Genomic DNA, 22,163 nt, shown 5'->3' with positions numbered 1-22,163 from the left:
CAAGTTAAGGATCTGGCTAATCTTTTACTAAAACTGAGCAGATGAGATTCTTTTCAGCATCTGAGCATCCAAAAACCTGTACAGCTCATGTTTTTCCAAATCAGTAATTACTGTGACTGGCTAAAGAATACGGTCAGTTTTAAAGCTAAGTGCAAGACATGTAGAGCTAAATCACCAAGAGAACTACTTAATTTTCATCACTATTATCAGATCACTGTAGATTGCACCAAAGTTATCTCAAAGGATGACAACACCAAGCAATGTTTTCTTTCGGCAGAAGGGGACAAGATTTAATAAGTAGTTTTACTTTTTCAAAAAAAGACCCTGACATGTCTTTTACTGTTACTTACTAAGCAAATAACCAAATAATTCCACTTGCAATAATTCACATTGTTCTTTAAAGCTTGTTGAACAACCTAGAATGCTTCTTATTTTGAATAACCAGTATGAATAGGAAAGAGGCCTGGGTTTATTTTCTGGATCCAAAATACTGCAGGTGGAGGAGTGTGTATGCTAAAACCATTGATTTTAAACCATCTCCTTTCCTCCTACCTCCTCCTTAAACAGTACTTTTGTAAATTCACCACATTTTCTTCTGCTCAGAATTGGCAAATGAACATACCCTCTGTAAATATTTTGAGACAAGCAAAATACTTTCCCAGGAATTTACTAGGCAATGATTTAGTTACTACTACTTTTATCCAGTCACAGAGCTTTTCCTGCACGAACACCCACACAGGTGATCCAAGCATAACCCTGGCACAGCTGTGCAGCTGTGCTGAGCCTTTAACAGCTCTACACCTGGTTCAACATTTGAGAAATGTAAGGGAGGTAGGGCATAGGCAGTCATGAAGAACTCCACTTGCCTCTCTAAAATGACAGCAAAGCTAAAACCTGTCTCCACCTACTGCCCCTCCACTTCCTAAACTGTAAAGAACAGAGCAAGAAAATGCTCCTGTCCATGCTAAATTGTTCATTTTTTTCCCAGGAAGGGTTATGTGCTAAAAATACACATTTTTGGCAACCAAAAAAGACCCGCCTGCTGTACCAACAGGGCATTTTGATTTGCTGGTCCTAAAACAAGACCGACAGTATCTACCACAGCCACGGGTACACAAACCTTTGCAGAATATTTCACAACAGAGGTCCACATCAGAGTATTTTGTGAAGGAGTTTTCACCAAAAGACAGTTCACAGAAGGAGAACAGATCACAAAACAGTACAGCCATAACCTCTCTAATTTACTTGGTTTTACAACCCTGAAACATTTACCAACTGTCAAAGGAGTATGAAAAAGCATTCAAGAGAAGCATCTAACTCTTTCAGTGATGTCTGTTCCAGACAACTAATTCAGCAAGCTATAACCAGAGTATGAGGACAGAAAAGGAACTGGGAACCAAAACCTGAGTGGTAACTTTAGGGTCCAATTATAACCTTTTCAATCCCGAATCCATCATAAAGTAAGTATGATACCATCTCTGAAGAAATGTGTTCTTGTCGGGTGGACAAATGAACCTAGTGACCAACGTATCACTATATATGATGCTGTATGTCCAGGGCCGACAGCTACTGTGCTCTCACACAGAAATTACAAGAAACAACTCAAAGTCTGAAGAAAACATCACAACCAGCTCTTTGCATCTAGAAGACAGATACTGATAGAAAAAAAAAGAGTTGTCAGATGACAGCCTTTTAACAGCATTAGAGGCAAGGTTTTAAATGAAAAACAATATAAACAAAGGAGACATCATGGTGGTCACTAAGGTGATATCTAGTAATAAATCTTTGTATGTGATTTACTGCCAAATCCATGTACAAGCTCAAGTATGCATAATGACTCCTAAGATGATGAATAGCATCGTTTTAAGATTGTTAAAAGTACTATTATGATCACATTCCGACCAGACAGTACTGAACCTTAGACTTCATATTCTCAAGAAACCCCTCACCTTTCTAAACATTTTCTCATCTCAAACTTGAATCTGAGTACTATTTCTCATTGAAACTCACCATTGCAGAAATATCCTAATATCTTAAGAGTCAGTACACATATTTTATTTGTTATATTAGATGCTAGTTTACAATATGCTCTCAAAACCAAGCAATGCAGTATTTTAAAAAAAAAAACAACAAACCATGTAAGTGACAAGCTCCCACTAATGTTTGCAATTACATGAATTTCTGGTGGGAAAGTGTTTTGGGAAGTTGTTGACCAGCCCTGTTGAAAACAATACCCAGCTGGAGTGTTGCACAACTCCTAGACATAGGAATCCAGCAGTATGTAAAGGTGACACACACACACACTTAACAAAAGCTGTTCTGTGTAGACAGAACACGACTTCAATTCAGAACAGATGCTGAGGGGGAACCTGATCACACCCCTGTGTCACACTTTACATGGAGGACTAAGCCACAGTTTATCCTTTGAATTACTCAATTGTGAAGAACAAAAAGTGAAAGGAAAACAAGAAAACTGAGATGTCATCACCACAGCTGACAGACAAAGGAAGTCCAGACATCTGGATATTAGGAAAGCAAAGTAATTCAAACAAGACTTCCAGATCTCTCTGCCAAATATGCATTAGATGTGCTAAACTCTAACCCCAAGTTGAGGTTGAATTGCAGTTTAGAAATACAGCAAAAAACCCAACAAAAACAAACAGAAAGGGCAAATTTCTGCTGGCAAACCCAAAAACCCAGAAAGCAGCATAGCCCACGATAGAACTGATTTTGATTTTTTCATTCCAAGAGGAACAGATTTCAAAGTCTTCCAGAACAATGCTACTTTATCATCTTTATTATGGTTCACTGGGGAATTTTGCTTCATGTTTACTGTTAATGCAGGAAGGACATAAAGCAGCTTTCACAGCAGTGTGACATCTCCTGAGAGACTTCTGAGGAATCTGGGGTACCCCAAACGGTATCTCCTATCTGGGACTTTGGGAGCATTCTGGCATAATTCATCTTATGGTCCAGGTTTTCCTAAGAACCTACCATTTAAGCAGCCCTGACACAAACCTTCTCCCAAGGAAGTATTTAAAGCTTGAATCTACAAAGCATGACCTTAGCACTCTGTCCTAGCATCCCTGAAATAAGGGCTTAGATAGTGGTAACTTGTAAGTGATGGAACAATGTACACAGCTCAGTTTTAAAGCTATTTAGAATTTTTGCTTCCTATCCTAAGCCAGTGAAGTGGTTGCTCTTGGATAGAAACCTGCCTTTAAGATTTATAAGATGATTTGATCCTCATGAGATTGGCAAGAATCATGTTTGATAGACAAAGAACAAAGAAGACACCGCAACTCTGCCCTATTTCTTGCAAGATTCACATTTGAAAAATACAATTGGCCTTCTCTGATTAAAATAGCCTGAAAGGAATACAGAGTAAACTAGACCTTTCTTCATTACAGTTCCCTAACAGTGGTAATATATAACAAATTATTTGCAAGCTTGCCTTCCAATTCAATATGGAAAATAATACATCATATCAACATATCATCAGCTTATTTACCAAGTCCGATTTTTCTCCACTGGAAACAACAAAGACAACTTACAAGACATTTGGAGCAAAGGAACGAAAATGGTTGGACTGACCTGTGACAGCCAAGAAAAGAACACAAAACATTCCACAAATGTTTGAAGGGTGCAAACACCAAGAAGAAAAACAACTTAAAGGGGAAGATGATAAACATCGGCTCACTAAGGCAAGCAAATCAGTGGCTGGGGAAGTACATCAGCAATATCCACGAGCAGCAATATAAACCATCAAGGTCCCCTTCCCACAGGCACGCTTAAGTAAATGGTCCCTTGTTTGGAGAACAAAACCAAGCACTACCTTTCCACTGCCCAGCAAAAGCCTTCAAGTGTTCAGTGAAGGCTACTCCTGTATCAAACTGTTTCTTCAGAGACAGACATGCCTCTACACCATTTGGCATAATTTCAGTTGTTCCATGCTCTACACCTCCATCCAAATTCGTACTAAAAAAAGATCCTCTAAATAGTGTTCAGACATCTTCATCATCCCAGTGACTATGATTCCAAACACCCAAAGCTGTTCACAAGGACCTTATACATAAACACAAAATGTATATACTGAAGACGTTCTTATTTTACTGTTTAGCCAAAAGATTTCTCAGTATTGCTACCACCAATTGTTTCAGATTTTCCATGTTTTGAGGTTTGCATGATTTCACATCAAGCTCAAAATGTTAAATGTGGTTCTGAGTTCATGAAAATACAGAAGTTCAGGAAAACACACCTTAGTATCCCTCACTGCTATTTATTTCCACTGTATGTGAAGAAATCACCCCATTTTTACATTTTGTATTAAGACAGCATCTACCCTGTACAGGTCAAAGCCAATGATTTAAGCATATGAACAAACCTGTGGATGTGTGATGGGCAAACAAATATCAATGATGATCAACATTTCTACCTGTGAGCAATTCAAGTAATTTTTATTCCATGAACTACACAACTTTATTTGCAGGTAGTTTTCCTGTTTCAGTTTGTATATCGACACAAACAACTGGAATAACCATGAAACTACATTCCACATTTTTCAACTCAAGGCTGGCTTTATATTTGTTTCTTATACTATGTTTACCTGATTCTTGTTTTATTGGTATGTGTTGCATTTTTCTCAGCAATACTTTTCTGGCCTTTTTACTGCATTTCAGGAGATACTGAATACAACATAAATGGAGCCTTTGTTTGGGGAAAAATTACTTCAGCTGTCAAAAGCTCACAGCAGATGTATCTTGAGATACCTCATACAAACAGAATGCCAAGATATTGTCAGCAACACTTTGGGTAACAACAACAGCACTACATCCAATGGTAATAGCTTTTTTTGAAAGAAAGGTGTGTCAAACTATATTTCTAAAACAGTGTGGATTGTGAAGCTGATGACACTAACCTCTACAGCAGGTTGACATATGACAGTAAGTCCAAAAAGCACTGAAGGCACATTAGTATCCACACCTAACTTTCCCCAGTTTCCCGCACAGCAGTTGCTGGGTTTTCTAAGGTGTCTCTGGCAATTTTTAAGAACCTGTCTGAAAGCAAACATGGCAAACTGCAAAATATCCTGCTATGCCAAGAGGACAGGAGATGCTCAGTGGAAATGACCTACAAATTCATCACGTATGAGGAAAATATTCACCCTAAACCTGTCCATGAAATTCTCAGAGCCCTCTCCTGTGTTAAGCATGTGCCATGTATGTTACCTGAACAAATGAACACAGTAATGAAATATTATTCCTTCTGGTTCACTGTACAGAGGCTGCAATTACAGCCAGCTCTCAGGTAGGCTACAAACACAAAGACACTTGGAAGCTTGTCTTCTGTTGTCTCCAGAGCACTTTTAGTTTGCCAGCCCTGCACACCCACAAAGGGGCCAGTCAAAATCTGGCTGTCAAGAAGAATGATAAAAATTTGCTCTTATTATAGCATATTTGTACTCAGCCACCATACAAATTTAGAAGAATCCATTGTAACAACTAAAACTTTTCTGATGAACAGCTTCTCCATTTTAACTGCAAAAAACCCACAGCAAAATTAACATAACTATGCAAAAAAAAATGTAAGTTATCCTGAAGACCTTTGCTCTAAATTAATTATGGAGCAGTGACTGAATCATTTATAACATCCTTTATAATTCACTGATGCTTAAGCCTATTTATGTGGCTTTTAAAATGTTGCAACATATGCTAAGTGAGAACATGAAATTAGGGACAGCTAACTGAAATGATGGGGGATTTGTTTTCATCACTGCACGCAAAAAGCAGCAGTTTCAAGTCCACCATTAGATTTAGAACAATTCTCAAGGCACTAAAACACTTTAAATCATTTGTAATCACTTAATCTAACTTTTTGTCCCCCCATCTCAAATGTTCAAATTTATGCAGCATTTTTGTAAAATGTCACCCTAAACTCTTCAAAGTTTTCCTGAATACTACAGCAAGACAAAACCCAGTATTTTGCTTGGTTATGCTTAATGTTTGTGATCAATAACACAACACAGTGTCTGTGTCCTGACTGATGGAAAAAAATTATTTCTTGCAGTGGAACACTTGCAAACTGTTCACATTTAATATTCCCTCTTCACAAATGCCTTAGTTTAACAGCTGTGTAGAGGTACACATTTGTGCTACTTAATGACATAAAGCATGACTATTAACAAGAGGCAAATACACTGACTAAGTGCCAGCTCGGTAAAGTGAAGCAGTGCAAAAGCCAGGAGACCCATGGCGATTACTGATTTTCTACCATGCAGAATTTTTTTCCCTGGCTCTGTGAATGATATCATTACACTTAGATTTCTCATCTGTATGGACAATAAGAATAACAGTATTTATAACAATTCAATGGCACTTCTCAGGAAGACAGGCTGAAGTGTCTTCTTTGTCCTGTAATATGCTTTCCAGATTCCACAATTTTCAGCAGGGAGTTTTGTTGATCCCCACTCTACACATCATTTCAGACATCCACCTTCACTTATCTCCTTGCAAATCAAGGTAATACTACAAGATTTTCTCCTAGTAAACTAGGATAGCATATGAAAGACCAATGGATGACAAAAAAGTCAATAGAAAACACTAGAACTAGAACATTAACACTTTTAGACAGTCCATAATGAAATATGTAATGATAAAAAAATAGCAATGTGGCATCAAGAATCACACACATTTGGATTTAATTTATTAGCTGTTGAAATGTTGTCAAGTCAAACAAAAAAGTTTAATTCACTCACAAGGTCAAATCTAAGCCTAGATGCCACTAGCACAAACTGGCAGCAATGGATCTAGGACTATGTTTTCAGGATCTCTAAGACAAAGTAGCTCAGATATATCTACAGAGACACAAAACATGCAAGAAAAATCACTGTCTCTTTGACCATGGACTCATCTGAACACCAGCTGATTATCAAGTCAATTCAACCTGCCCTAAGCATACTAGCGTTAAGATCAAGACTTTCTTCCCATTTCCCAGCTTCGGAGGTTTCAACATTATTCTCCCATCCCTGCACACCTACTATGAGAAATTTTTTCAACTTCTGCACCTTCTTTTACTGTTTAACATAAGTCATAACCAAAACAATCAGCCATTCTAATGGTGCAATGGAGCACCAAGGCCTTAATGAGAGATGCTACTTACTAGTAAAGCATTATTTGGTTTTCATTCCAAATATAAACCAATGGAACTGACAGTTTTATTATACTATATGACTTAACATATATGTACACTAAACAGGGTCAGTAAAAATCCTGTAATAAAAAAAATATTCTAACCAAACTGCAATTTTACCCTGTGTTCTTTTGTCCCAGCATGGCAAATTAATCTCTTCTCTTGCCTACACCATCTTGGAATTCAGTCTCCTTTTGATGACAACTTGGTCAAAACTAACATATTTTCACATAAGCTTTCAGCTAAAACACCCAGTCCTTCTGCAGAGGTGTTTCAGCAGCACTACTACCACCACCAGTATGACAAGTTGCAACTTAAAAACACTCTCTAAAGAGCTCTGTAAAATTTTAATATGCTGGTTAAAGGAGAAGAAATTACAGGATCTTGTCACGATTTCCACACTACTTAACTTTTTCCTACCTTATTAGCCTCAAAAATTCTGCACATGACAGACTAGCCAAAAAAACCCATGGTTTCTTTTTGTTCCACTTTTAATGAGTCTCAGAACAAACTATTTGCTCATATCAATTTCCAAGCAATCTGTCTAGGCATCCAAGTTTATAAACTATAAGAACCATTCAAACCTCCTTGCTTTTAAACATACCCAAACCAAGAAGCTTGTTTAACAGGCCTATTAGGCTCAGTGATTTATTTCTTGACATTTCCAATAAATCATCTTTTTGTTTTTGCAATAAGACCTCAATCTTTTCATTGCTAGTCATCTACAATGATGCCAAAAAGCTGTGCTTCTACATGCTTCTGAAAACACACACACACAAAAATCTACTTTTTCCAGACCTCCAGCAGAGCACACAGTTTGTTTCAGAGCTCAGGTTTTCATCCTATTTTTTAACTAGAGACATTAACTTCACACTAATCTAAAAAGGACCTTGCTACTACCAGCTTCACACAAACTAGTACCCATAAGTCTACATGTATCCTTTCAGCTGTACTGTCATTTCACAGCCAATATTCAACACATACTGGCTGAAAGTTACCAGTAACCTCCCCATACAGAGAGATTTTAGACATGCTTGCTATTTTGTTTCCATGTTTCTAGGCTATTCCTCAATACCTTTGGTTATTCTCCAGGGCAACATTACCTCTTTACTGATTGAAATCATTAAAGGGTGGATCAAAGGCAAAAATAAATCTTATCTATGGATATAAAAGAAAACCTACTGTATCCTGCTTACTTATTCTCAAAAGCACTGGCATGGGTAAATGCGAGATCTTCACCTACAGGCAGTGCAAGTCACCATTTCTAGATATCAGAAATTCTACACAGGTAGAAGAGATGAGCAGAAGAGCAGTTCTTTCTGGAAATCCCAGACTACTTACCTTGCTGATATTGCTAAATATTCCTTCAGTAGAATATCTGGCTAATGGCCCACCTTTTCTTTTATGTGAGCATGCTGTAACAGTAAAAATGGGCAGACAGGGACTATTCAAGAAAAATAGATTTCTTTTTTGTCTTACCTGTCTTCCCATCCCAGACTTCATAAGTTAGAGAACTGAAAATGGAAAACAAACACTGTCTTTCAATACATAAAGATGTAGAGGAGGTGCGCATCACACATATTAAAGAACAGGACTTCATAAAGTTCAGTAACATGCAAAGAGAAGTTTTCTATGAGAGAAAGGTGTAGATTTAGCAGGAAGTATTATGGGACTTTTTGAGTACTTCAAGACTACTTTGAATAAGATGCATACACACCATTCTCATAATGAACCTCTGATCCCCAGCTAGGGATGAAAGGAGCAATGCAGCTATGAATCAGTAAGGTACATGACACTGTATCCACATTAGAGCTTTCTACTTTAGGCATGCAACAGAGGAAACTGAACAGCCCACTGACTTGTTACACACACACAGTAGTCCCATCATGGGGCATCTCTGAGATTCAGAAGAAAAAATGCTAAACATTTTCTCCAAGAAGAAAGTAAAAAAAGAAGAGCAATGTTCCCGCAGCTCAATAATCAAACCACTGAGTGGAAAAAATGTTATGACCGCTACCACACTCTAGAGAGCCATGTTGTATGGAGATGTGTTAGGTATTTTATGGCATTAGAAAATAAGCATGACCTGACTTAAAATATCTTCATAACTGAGTGGTATCACAAGCCGCAGACACTCAATTTTGGTTTTGTCTATACCCAGACAATCTCACCAGCTTGAGACACTGCAGCTATAAAGCAGAGGAAGGTATTCAGCTCCTTAAGAATGTTGTAGGGCCACAATGTTGAGTAAAGTTACCAAATCTAACTTTTCCTTAGAAGTCTAAGTTCATGGGACACCATGGGCTTGCAGCCCTGCTGTACGCTTTGAGCAGCATCACCTCCTACAAAACATCTGTCACAAACTACCAGTGCTTCCACACAGACCCTTCCTTTGCCTTCCAACGAGGCTGGAGGCTCAGCACATAGCCCAGCAGCACAGACCTGTCCTTGCCAGAGGAGGCATAAGCAGCTCTGTTTTTACAAAGAAACCACATAAAGATCCTTCTTGTCTCAAGGTAATAATGATTTACAAGGGAGAGCTGAATGGCAGATGAAAGCTTTTAATGAACTCCGAATCAAAAAGCAGCACAAATTTTCTGACTAGTCATTTGAGAAATAATTAGCTCCTCATGGCACATTTCCACATCTATCAACACATCCCAATCGCTCTGTACAATTTAGCACTCCAGCAACACTATCAGACAATCAGTCTGCAAGTGAAAACAGATCTATTCCCTATCATACCTACTCGCCCACAACAACATCTCAGTGATAACTGCCTCTTTTTCCACATCCTCAGAAAAGAAACTGAAATACCACGAAGGCATGTCCCTCTGAAATCTCTCAGTAGCACTCCTATCTCATTATTTCAGTTTCTTCCCCACCACTGTAGTAGCATGACCTTTTCTTTGTTGTTTCATTGCGCTAGGTTCATTCAGCATTTGGTATAACAGCACAGACGAGAAATTATTTCCTTTACTGGGTATTTCCACCAGCTATTGCACAGTTATTTATCATTACTTACTGGATACCTAAGTAAGGTGCAAAATACTGCATAGTCATATATAGACTAACAATAATTAGTATGTCCTTTTGGCTAAGATATCATTTTATATTGGTCCCTGTGGAAGTAAGAAATGGTAAAACTCACATTTCACAGCCTTCTTGTTCATGCTGAGAGATGAAGATCTCTGAAGCAGTGTCCCAGGAGCGACACCATCAAATAACATGCAAACATCTGAAGGGAGTCTCAGCATTTAGGGTTTTATTTCTAACACTAGCAGAGGATCACCCCTACACCAAACTCCTGTTCTGCACTTTTCCAGCTGCCAAAGAAAGGTATCGGGAGCTGTGTGAGCCTGCATTGTACAGTAGTGCTGCAGGATGGCTTAATCTCGTTACATGACAAATAGTCTTGACACTGAATGTGCCATGTGGTGCACACTCAACCGGCTGCTTTAGTCCTTTCCTGATGTCAGCTGAGAGCACTGCGACCTCTGTGAGCCCAGGCTGACAGCAGGATCACAAGAGGTACACATGGAAATTCAGCACGTATTAAAAAAGAGGACTCAACAGCCAACCGCAAGACACAAGTGCTGTGCATAAGAAACTGTGCCAAGCTCCCCAGTTTACAATCATCATCACAGCTGTCCCTGCTCCTTCCCAGAAGCTTCCCTGTCCCCTTATGCCTGGCAAAAGGCAGCATTTGAAGGGACTAATGGGGCTACTCCCATACAAAGACCCACAGACCACTGCAAAGGGCAGAGTCAACAACTGTTTCTAAATGTGGTAAAGGCTACCAGTAACAGCTGACCAAATCAGGGGTCAAATCACCATGGCAAGTGACCAAAATTGTTTGTAACATCAATGCTAAACCCTAGTCAATTCTCAAAAAATCAGTGAAGTTAACAGAAATAAATTGTCAGCTCCTTACAGGACAGAATCATCACAGTGAAAGTAATAAGGGTCCTACTGTGAGCATGTTCATTTGCTGTTGATTATATTTTTCTCCTGGCATGTCTTATAGTACATGTAAAATATTCCTATGGTTAGGGGCTAGACTATTCTTTTAAAACTGTAGACAATGACAAACAGGCAGGACAGGAAAGGACCTCCCAATCCATTAAACCCAGCTCCTGAAGCCCTATGGGGCTTCAGCTAGCAACACAGTTTCAGATAGTGAAAAAGCATCATCAAAGCAGCTATTTTAATATTTCCCCCCACCCCCAACCCAGCAGTTCCAAGGCTACCCAAGAACTTTGTTAGAAATTTTTTTTTTTTTTTTTCATCACAGCACACTCAGGGACAGTCTACACCAATTTAGTCCTGCATTATCACCCAAAATAGGTCTGATCCCTCCCTGGTGTTTATCCACCTGATATATTTATGTGCAGAGATTAAGGCTGCTCTCATTTTCACTAGAATACACAAAGCCAGGTCTGATTTTTCTCTTAAAGACGACTAAAGCATGGCTGGTTAAGTCTAGGCAGCAAACATGGCACACATACGAGGTTACATGGAAAACTCAACAACACAGAAGCATCAATTCTCTTTTGCTTATGGACAGATATATCTTGTTTTCTATAAACTTTCATTACTCAAAACCACTACTTACAACATGCCTTCTTACAGCTTCTTGCTGCTTACTTAGTTGTATCCCCCAAGAGAAAATAAATCCTTCCGAAAGCCTGCTGCATCAAGACATGGACCCCTATTTATACAAATGTATGTTTTTCTACAGATCATTTATTACACATTTCTGGAGGATGAAGTTAATTAACTCCAGTTTGAGCCCTGTACTCTCCTCCTACAAGAAGAGGTTTCAGCATCATGCATCAAATGTTAATAATGTTTTACACTGCAATTAATTTATTGACTTCTAATGAATTTTTACTCAAACTGTATTTGAAATAGTACTTCAAGACTTCCCAATGCCATATAAGAGAATTGTATTTGCTAGTTTTTAAAAACGGTGAATAAACCTGTCTTACAGTGGATGCTGAATGATATTTTGCAATACATATGAACAAAACTAGTCCACAATCTTGAAACAAGTTATTGATTGGAGGAGGCGGAGTGGTTGCTACTATGTTTTCATTCTGAAACTTCTAGCCACACTGAAGAACCCTGTCAGAACAAGCTTTTCTAACAGAACTTTTTCTATTCACTTCTAAACTCAGGAAATTTTACACTGAAGTTGCTGAGATCGAATCAATCTGGGTTTCAGCAATACTATTAAGATCCACAATTACTCCATCCAGATCCTGACTCTCAAAGCCTATTTGCAAAGCTCACATTTTAGGACACTTTCATTTAGCTCTACTGAATACAGAGCCTAAGCAGGTTTGTACTTACTGACATCAAGTAAGAACTCACAGTTGTTTTAAAACAAGGTACATCACTATCTCCAAACTAAAAGGCATTGCAGGTTTTCTCTTTCTCCAAGCAGGCCCTTTAACATTTCTCCATCAATTTGCTTGCTTCTTAGGAGATGTTAAAAAAAGAAAAAAGAAACATCTGTGGGAACAGCTGCACAAATATTGTGTCTGCCAGTGATAAGATTTCTTTCCAGCATCCAAAATTTCTTGTTTTGTGTTTTGCAAGACCACTGAGTAGTGGATAGCCACAGTGACCATCCCTGTATCTGACATGCAATTTTGATCTCAATCACCGATAAGTAGTAAAAGCTCAACACAAACCCACACAGAGAAAACAATCAGGAACCCAAACCCTTGAAGAAAGTGTCTAGAGGCTCCACCATACAAAAGTTTATACAGCAAATAGGCTGCTTGCTCTGACTTACTGTGGATAATCAAAATGCCATGGTAAGTAGTTTATGATTATAAGCAGATGTACAGCAGGGATTTTTCCTTCATCATGATCTCACATGTAACAACATTAAGACCCCAAATTACTCAGCACACTTTCCAACACAATACTTTGCTAATTAAGCAATGAAATCATTAAATAGATTTCCAGAAGTCTGCCTTGACCTCTTTGATACATGTCTGCATTCACATACTTGTATTCAAATTGCATTGATCTGTTATCCTCCAACAAGAAGCATTATGAATGAGTTTTATCAGGCTCTGTGTTATATATTGATTACTGCAATTCTTATTTCCCAGTCCAAGCCCAAGTAGGTAAGGTGAACATGACTAGCACTCTATTACAGTAATAACTAAATTAAAGTAGCCAGTTCTAAATACACACTGGCATCGTGGCAACAAGATCTTGGCACTATTTTGGAATGCAGAGTTCCTCAAATTTTAGGGATTTACTGACAGGTTGGGTTTTTTTTTTCCAAAATAGTGAAAGAAATGTCAGCCATTTCGGCCGTGGGGGGCAGTCGCCACATCCAGCTGATCCACAGAGTAGGATTTGAAGAATAAGAAGCAAAGTTAATCATCTGCAGGCTCTGCATCATTTTTCCTTCTCAAGCAACTCAAGAGGGGCCTTAAGCATACATGAAGTCACTCGTGACTGTAGTGCTTTCCCATTTGATAAACAGTCATTTAGCACATTGAGACTGTTGGAGCACAGTTGCACTTCAGCTTCTTTTTCCACCTCTACAGTGCTTCCAATCTGTCAAGCAGGGTATGTAGAGAAAGACTCCCTACTTGAGTAAGCTCTGGCATGCTTCAGAGTGTCTGCTCTACTTGAATTCATGTGATCCGCTCTTGTGATTCATTTTCTAAATACTCATCCCATAAGACTGTGCCCACACATCCCCATAGCACTACTTGGAAACAAGGTTGTGATCTTTAAAAATCAAAAGCACAAAGATTCCTCACAACTTGCTTTGCTCTTACACTTCCTCATGTCCACACATTTCCAACTGAACAAGGCAAGTCATTATGTATAGCAGTGGTTTGCTGTGGTCAGTCAGCTCCTTTCCACCAAGCCACAGACAGAATGAGATGGGCTTTTTTCCCCTACATAAGCAGCATCCAAATAAAAGAGGGACAAAACTGAACAAACAGATGTCTACAATGGAATGGGAAGAGTCCATCCAGCCCAGTATCTCCCATCTCCAACTGTGACTAAAGTAAAACCTCAGGGACAAGCAAGATAACTAAGACAAGCACACAATACTTTCAGCTAGCTACCCCTTAAAACTGGGTTTTCCCTTTACTGACCACAACATTTTCTGACAAGTACTTGTGCATCTTAATTACACCTTATTTACATCTTGTGTACAGCACTACTTCCTTTTATTTGTTTTGAGCCTGTCATCACTTCTGGATACACCCTGGGATTCCTGCACTGGAAAATAAGGGAAGAGTTGGACTCTGCTTATCCTTTCCCTGCCACTCATTAATGCAGTTCTCAGTCATCTCATCAGCAGGCTGAGAAGTTCCTTCCTGCTTCACTGTTTGTTGGACAGAAGCTGTGCTGTGTCCTTGACCATTCTTCTCACCCTTTTTAAAACCTTTTCTAGCTTAAGCTGCAAACTACTAACACTTTCAGGCAGCAAGGAACTTCCCTGGTGTCACCTCTGTCCTCCTTCACATTTTCTTCTCAGAACAGAGGACCTATACCTGGGGGAGGTTAAAGAAACAGCCACAAAGGCAGCTTACGAAAAAAGCATGATTTTCTGCTGGAGCTGAGGTCAGGCCATTTTAGTAAGAATTAACTGGAAGGCTACTTTCTCTGCCTACTGAAGGAGCACTTTACCTCCTGGCAAAACAGGAAAATAGCTCAAAATATAGAAATAGCCAACAAATTTTGGACCAGATCACACTAACCCAGGAAAAAGCACATTTGGTTCTCCCAGTTATTGACATCTAGAGGGATCTTACTGCCTCCTAGATACAGGCAAATTGCTGTGTTTTTGCGTTTTACTTTCTATAACACTTCAAGATTGTTCAATTTGGCAGGCCAAGAACACCAGTCCAGTTAAAATTTAAGCTGCTCTGAAAGCAAAGGAAGATGTGGGAAAAAGATGACAGGAACCACCAGTTACTTCTTGGAAGTAAGAGTCATGAAAAACATCTTCACTAAAGAGCTACTAATCATAATTGTTATTATACAAAACTGCACAGAACTATAGGAAAATTAAAGGTATTTCTTTACAAGAAGCTACATAAACACTGCCAAGGAATTCAACACGTGTTGTTGAAGTTTGTCTCATTGAGCCATAGAGTGTGAAAGCCCCTCCAAAATAACCAGTACCGCAGCAGCTTGTCAAGTTAAAAGCACTAAATTTGTATGCTCCTTCAAGCCCTCTGGCTTGGTGGAGGCATGAAAATTTCATTACAAAACCCCAATGAAACAAGAGCTGAGCCAGGCAGACAAAATTAATTCTAAGTATTAACAAGTAAGTCATAAACCATGACCATAAACCAAAAAAAAGCATCATACTGCAGGTGGTTTCTAGTCTCAGGGGAACGATCTTATTTTGCAGTTTAGCCAATGACTTGGAAGAAAAATGAGAAAAAAAAACCCAAAGATCGTGACTTAAAAACTCTGTAGGTGACAAGTACCAAGGAAGCCCTTAATTACGAAGAGGACAGCCAGCCGTCTGTGCACCAGCCTGTGTGTTTTTTGCACCAGCCTGTGTGGTTTTGCTCAGCAGATGCACAAGTTGTGAAGAACTGACAGTACCTAAGAGCATCCTCCTGAAGGAAAAAGTGAGATCCCTGTTCACCACAACAGTGGTGTTGTCTGGTGTTGTCACAAGACTATCTGACCAGGAAAAAGAAAGTATAAAGATCACTATGTCTCTGGATTTCACAGGACTGCACCCTAAGTATTATCTCCAGTGCTGATATTCAAACAACTAGAAGCATTTTGGGAAACTGGAAACGGTTTTTAAAAGGTTGGAATAATTAAACAACAGGAGAACCTAATGAAGGAACTCTACTTCCCACTTTTACAAAGAGAAGGTAAAGAATAAGATATAGTTATAGATGGAGCTGAAATTTGGATAGAGAATGCTATTAAACATACAAAGAGCTAATAAAAACCAGAGCTAACAAAGCTGGTAGTTAAAGACAGTCAAATAAAACAATCAGTAAAGCACATAATTTAAAACTGATGATTATCACACAAAGTGAATATATTGCAGACCATTGAGAGTGAGCATATCAAGTGACTTTGTCAGAAAAATGGGATTTTTTTGAAAATAAATGATCTAGCTCATCATGGGGGCTACATAAAGGACCCTAATAGTTCATTTTGGGTTCCTAATCCATTAAATACAAAATAAATTTACAGCTTCACTCCAATCCTTATCATCCACACTTTGATCACCCAAATGGCACTGGCAAAATGGTGAAGTAGAAGGAAAGAGTCAAATAATGTACAAGAAGCTGCAGAATAGGAGGAAGTTTCTCATCAAGCTATTCCTCACACCAGGATCAGCCATCTACAGCCGGGCTGCCACCGGTGGCTTGTGGTGGCATCCTGGGGGTACCTATTGAAAGTGAAGATGACAAATCAGCTACTGGCTGTCCTCATGAGGTTGGGACACCACAGGGACTGAAACAAGCTGCTTCCCAACACCATTCCGCTGCTCCTGGGAGCTCAGGCACAGGGCTCCGTCAAGGCAGCCTCTCCTGGCTCCCACAGTACCGCTGGCCCTGAAGGCTGTGTGCCCTCCCTGCTGCTCTAAGGCTGGGATTTCAGCAACATTTGGTTACATCTCTGCAGGTAAAGAGTCTTTATCAAGGCTTGCTGACATCTGCTACTGCTGAAGCACACCCATCCTTGAGATGTCTGCTTATCTCACTTTTGAATTCTAAAGAACTGAACCACCTTCTCTCCCCCAACTGAAAAAACAAAGAAGGCAATCTCATCAGGGTTTTCTAAATAAGTGCAGGGAACAACTATAAAAGACAACTCTAACTTGAAATCTTTGTTTTCAGCATAATAATAGAAACTAAGAGAGACCACATGTTATCACTAGCACTTTCTGCACATGTAAGAAGAGAACCTAAACTGGAAATTTGGCTTCTGTTGTCTTTTTAAGCTTCCATTCCTCCCAAGACTGACAGGGGAGTAACAAGTTTCATTAAAAGCAGCATGTTTGCTTATCGTCCAACAATCTCTGCCACTTATCTTACCTGCAGTCCTCAGCATTACAGAAAGCCAAGTTCCAGATGGTGAACAATGAAAACCTATACCAGGTATTCTCCTTCAGTGTTTTTCTTGTTTTAGAATGCCAGAAGACAACCTTTTCTTCTTCTTTCTGGGGGAAAGCTAACACACACTTTGTTTCACCCACAAGACAGTTTACAATACAAATGTCACCCTAATACGATAAAGTGTCACACTCCGTTCCAGAAGGTTATTGAAAACAAAATAAAATAAAATCATGTCAAGCATTCCCTCTGACCAATACAGATAAAGCCAGTAAGTAATAGCTCCAGGAATAAAGCATACTTCCAAAGGCCAGCAGGTCACAATAAACGGGCTGCAGAGAAGACAGCTAAAGGTAATAGGATGCAAGTCACTTCAAACTACCCACCAAAAATTTCAACTCCCTTTTTCTTTTTCCCCACCCCGTGTTTAAAAAAAAATCAGATATTAAATCAAGCAGGAAGAGATGTAAAGGTCCTGAGAGGTGCCTATGTGCTATGTGCTACAACTGCACATGGATCTCACAGGGGTTTTCTATTCTAGTTTCTTCTGAAGACATGACCTTATCAGGAGTTCAAACTGTTACTTGTGAGGAGATTTCCTTTAAGGGATCTTAGTTTCTAGCTTTCTAAACCCCATCTTCAGAAAACTGAACCTAGCTATAGGACCACTAACAAAAGTGATCTTCACCAGCCTGCAAACACAGGAGAGGCATGCATCTTAAAGGAATAATAACCCATAGCCTCCCTCTCACTTGCGCCCAGAAGCGCGTTGCCATACAGTGAGAAGTCAGCTAATGACATGAATCTGTGTGGAAGGCATGAATTTTCTACATGGCTTTACAATTTTTACATACTGTGGGGCTTTATTTTTTCTTTTTTGGTGGGAACACTATTTATTGCAATCTAAATCTATCTTATTTCATTAAAGAAAGAAAGCCAAGTAAAGAACAAGAGAAGAAAAAAGCAGCTAAGAGACAGGACAATAATCAAAGAAGAGGCAGACAAATAACTTTAGACAACATGCACAAAGAAACACGAGTTCTAAGCACATTTATTTTTAACACAAGTCTCTGTATCACGTACTAGAAGATGCCTTTTGCAATAACAAAACCTGCCACAACATGAAAATTTCATGGGACTGGAAAGAAGCACTTGACTCTCAGTCCTTCCTTCTCTCTATCTCAGCTTGTAACTCTGCATGCCTCCTGTGAGAATGAGATGCCAATTAAGTGATTTTTAGCTAGGACAAGATACTTTGCCACTTGTATTGATAAACCACCCTCCCTTAATTCTTACCTCACATGGAATCCTTTTCCCCTGAATATACAGACGTTATTGCCACCGTCCAAGTACAGAACTGCTCCCCAACAGAAAAACTTAAACTAACAGCATCTTAATACCTGCTGATCTAGAAAGAGTTATCACCCTCTCTCAGCAACCATGCTACCTAACACAAACAGAATTCAGATAATTATTAGACAAATTCAGTGTTATGACATCACTGTGCTACACAAGGAATTAATTTGGTTTCTTATTTCTACCTATAAAGGACAAGGGTACCTATCTAAAAAAACCCCTGCTATTTTATTTCCAATCATCTGTAGTAAAGATGCTTCTAAAATCAAACATGAACTATTTACTACTCTCCACTCTGCTGAAAGAAAACCCCCGAACTGACAAGACACATGCATGTTACTAATGCTAATAAAGGTAGTTAAATATTCCATACAAGTCCAATAAGGATAAAAAGAGAAGACGACAATTACTTCCTTATCTTAAAAGAAAAAAAAAAATACACTCAGTAGTGCTAAAAATCCACTGAAGGTTCTCCAACTCTTTTGTGATTACAATCAAAGTCTTTACTGTAGCATCTGTCCCATGGAGGATCTTCTCGCTGAAAGGCTGCTACAGGTATTTGTGTCGAAGGAAGATTTTGAGACAACCACCACAAATCCAAATATGAACATTAACGTGGAGATTGCAGAAAGCACAAAGGGCTTTTACTTATATTTAAGCCAACAAGTAGTCAGATGACACATACCCTGCTTTGTACGCCTGAAACCAACAGAAAGGAATCTTGTCATGCATTATTTAACACTGTTAAGAAATAACAGCACGCAGAACCACTTAAAGATGCCTACACACACCCCCGGCAGACAAGAACAGCCCTAACACACACAGACAGCTGCCGCCGCTGCTTCCTGGTCGGCTGCAGTTAGTTGTCCTGCGAAAAACCACACGGTTCTGTCACCCGGATAGAAATCGCATGGATGCCGCCTCACCTGGCGCTCAGCTGCGGCGCTGACCCGATCCGCCGGGAGCTGCAGAACGGCCCCGGGCCGGGGCTCCTACCCTCCACAAGCAGGGTCGTTGTTCTCACCCATAAACGCAGCGGCTTCTCAACCCAAAATCGGAACCAGTGACAGCTTGTTTCAGCTTGACTGCACTTAGAAGTTTCTTTTCCTCCGCCTCCCCCCACACCCGACCCCAACGCGCCCTGCGCGCACCCGGGGCCGCCCCCGCCGCGCTCCCGCCGCCCCAGAAGTTGGGAAGAGCCACTCGGAGCCTTCGGATGTGCAAATGTAGGGTAGGAAAAACCGTCGCGGGCCGCCCAGGGCCAGCCCTCAGCCGCAGCGCCGGGTTTCGGGTTTCAGCGGCGGCCCCGGAGCACGCCGTGCTCCCGGAATTCCCAGACGCCTCTGGAAATCCCAGCGACACGGCACCCGCCGCTCCGGCAGCGCCTGGAAAGCCTCCGGGAAGCGTTTCACCCTGCTTGGCCGCCGTTAGGTGCTACCGAGGCGCGCCCGCGGAGGGGGGGATGTCTCCCACCCAGCAGAGCTCCGGCAACACCCAGCAGCACCTCGGCCTGCCCTGGGGGCGAGGGGCTCCCCTCCTGCTGCACACACCCACCGACACGCAGATACCCTGTCACCCAGCGCAGGTGCTTGCCGCCCCCCCCCTTCCCCTTTTCTGTTTTTGCCTGGGATGCCCCTTTAGGCAGCTAAACACACTCAAAGCGGTCTTGCCTCATCTACTTGCCGTTGCCTGCGTCCCCACAACTTCACCCAAGGAGGACGAAGGGTTTTACCTCGTGTGGAGGTGATGGAGGCTTCCGTGGGACCCACCCATACAGGGAGGGCTGCCTGCCTTCTCTGCAGGCCCTGCTCTGACTCAAGTCGCACAGCAGAGATCAGAATGGGAATAATGATGGAAAACTGCAGCTGTAATTGGGTTTGAGGAGCTGCCCTTCCCTCTCTGAATGGAACGACTGTCATCTGCTCCCGGGTGACTCAGTGAGTGTGAGGCTGCATTCTTTCTTTTCCCCATACACAGAGAGGGCAATGAATGAAACCCTCCTTCCCACCACACCAGACCCCACAGTACAGGTTTTAGGTGGAAACACAGCCTCTCTTGGAAAATCCTAATTGCTCTATCTTACTGGTCTCTTCTTTCATATTCCCATCAGGAGACAAAAAGCAGTTTCTGATACTATACAACAATGAGATCATAAGAAAAAATTACCACTAATAATAGTTGGAATCAGCACAGTATTACACTTTAGAGCCCAAGCAGAGTTCTGCACACACTAACAAAATCCTGCCCATTTTCAGCTACATGTACCAGGCATGTGGTGTTCCTCTAATGGCTGGAGCCAGCAAATCTGTAGAAGCTGGAAAAGTGCTTTGCATGACCCAGAATCTCAGCATCTGATGAGTGCGCAGCTTGGACAGACCTAGACACACTCCCACCAACTTCCCTCCCATAAACCTTTTCTCACAATTCTGCATTTGCTGGTTCCAGCTCCACCCAATGTGACAGCACTAAAAAATCCTCAGTACTACAGGAATTAGTTACAGCCTTTTGAAAGTAATCAGATTTCTAACAAATTCATCAGATCTATGAAGTCTTTCAGTTGATGAGGTCTGAAGAACATTTACATACTGTAACATAATGACATGTTATAATCTGCAGAAGTGAGGATGGGATATCACTGCACTGAAGCAGCTTTTACTTTTAACAGAAAAAAAAAAAAATCATTCAGCCACCCAGTTATCCATACTGAATCAAATCTCTGAACTCTGCCTCTCACTGATGCTGCAAGAAGGGTTGAGAAATGCAGCAGCCTTGTGCCCAGGCATCAGTGCATGAATGAAGGGAACACCCATGATGCTTTCCTCACCTTCCCAGCTTGTCATGAGATAGCCAGCCAGAGAAGAGAACTAAGCAAGCCATTCAGCACAAGGGCTATAATCCCTGATCCTGTCCCTGGAAAAGAAGTCCAGAGAGATAAAAAAAGGAGGAAGCAGAGCAAAGCCATTCCTATCATCTCTCTGCCAAATTTGGAGGTGAGGCCAACAGAGGTCATTGGTGTCAGGGACAGCATGCTGCACCCCACCAAAATGCAGTTTGTCCCAACAACCACACCAGTTTGAAAAAAACACTCAGTCTTGCTGACACCACACCATTGTAATATTTTTTTTTTTTTTTTCAAAGAGTAAACAGGGTATATAGATACATGGCTGCTCAAGAAGAGAAAGTGAACATGCAAAAGCTTTAGATGGCGTAGAGGAGGACAGAATTAAACACACACACAGCAGGATACCTGTGCTGGCCTTCAGTTTGGTTAGCTGCCAAACGCAGGCTCACAGAGAGAGCAGACAGAATGACATACTAGAAAAAACATTTTTTAATGGGATGGAAAGCCTTCCACCGTCAAGGACCATGCCTGCCCTGATGAGGTGCTTGTACATATGGGAGCCTCACTTTATGCACCACAGTAATCAACATTACATAAAAACTTAACTCAGGCACTTCTGTAACTTTCATCTCCACAGCTCTGCGCCTTTATTTGAACGACAGCCACATTAACGCACAAGACCTCTTATTTAA

At 40.6% G+C, this 22,163-nt stretch overlaps 1 protein-coding gene across 2 annotated transcripts in view; it reads right to left on the bottom strand.

The window, feature by feature from the left end:
- ARHGAP24 (Rho GTPase activating protein 24) overlaps nucleotides 1-20,402 on the bottom strand; it is a 226,819-nt gene extending 206,417 nt beyond the window's left edge. Inside the window, exon 1 of one of the 2 annotated variants that reach the window (XM_074904927.1) lies at nucleotides 20,362-20,402. The gene's annotated coding sequence lies outside the window, so the exon portion shown is untranslated. Of the gene's footprint in view, nucleotides 1-19,555; nucleotides 19,682-20,361 lie in introns of those variants that run through there. The other variant, XM_074904926.1, reaches the window with a different exon arrangement.
- Nucleotides 20,403-22,163: the final 1,761 nt, after the last annotated feature.

The sequence above is a fragment of the Athene noctua genome, chromosome 4 (assembly GCF_965140245.1).
Source record: "Athene noctua chromosome 4, bAthNoc1.hap1.1, whole genome shotgun sequence".
Classification (NCBI taxonomy): Eukaryota; Metazoa; Chordata; class Aves; order Strigiformes; family Strigidae; genus Athene; species Athene noctua.
This window is presented reverse-complemented; position numbering and strand designations above follow the sequence as displayed.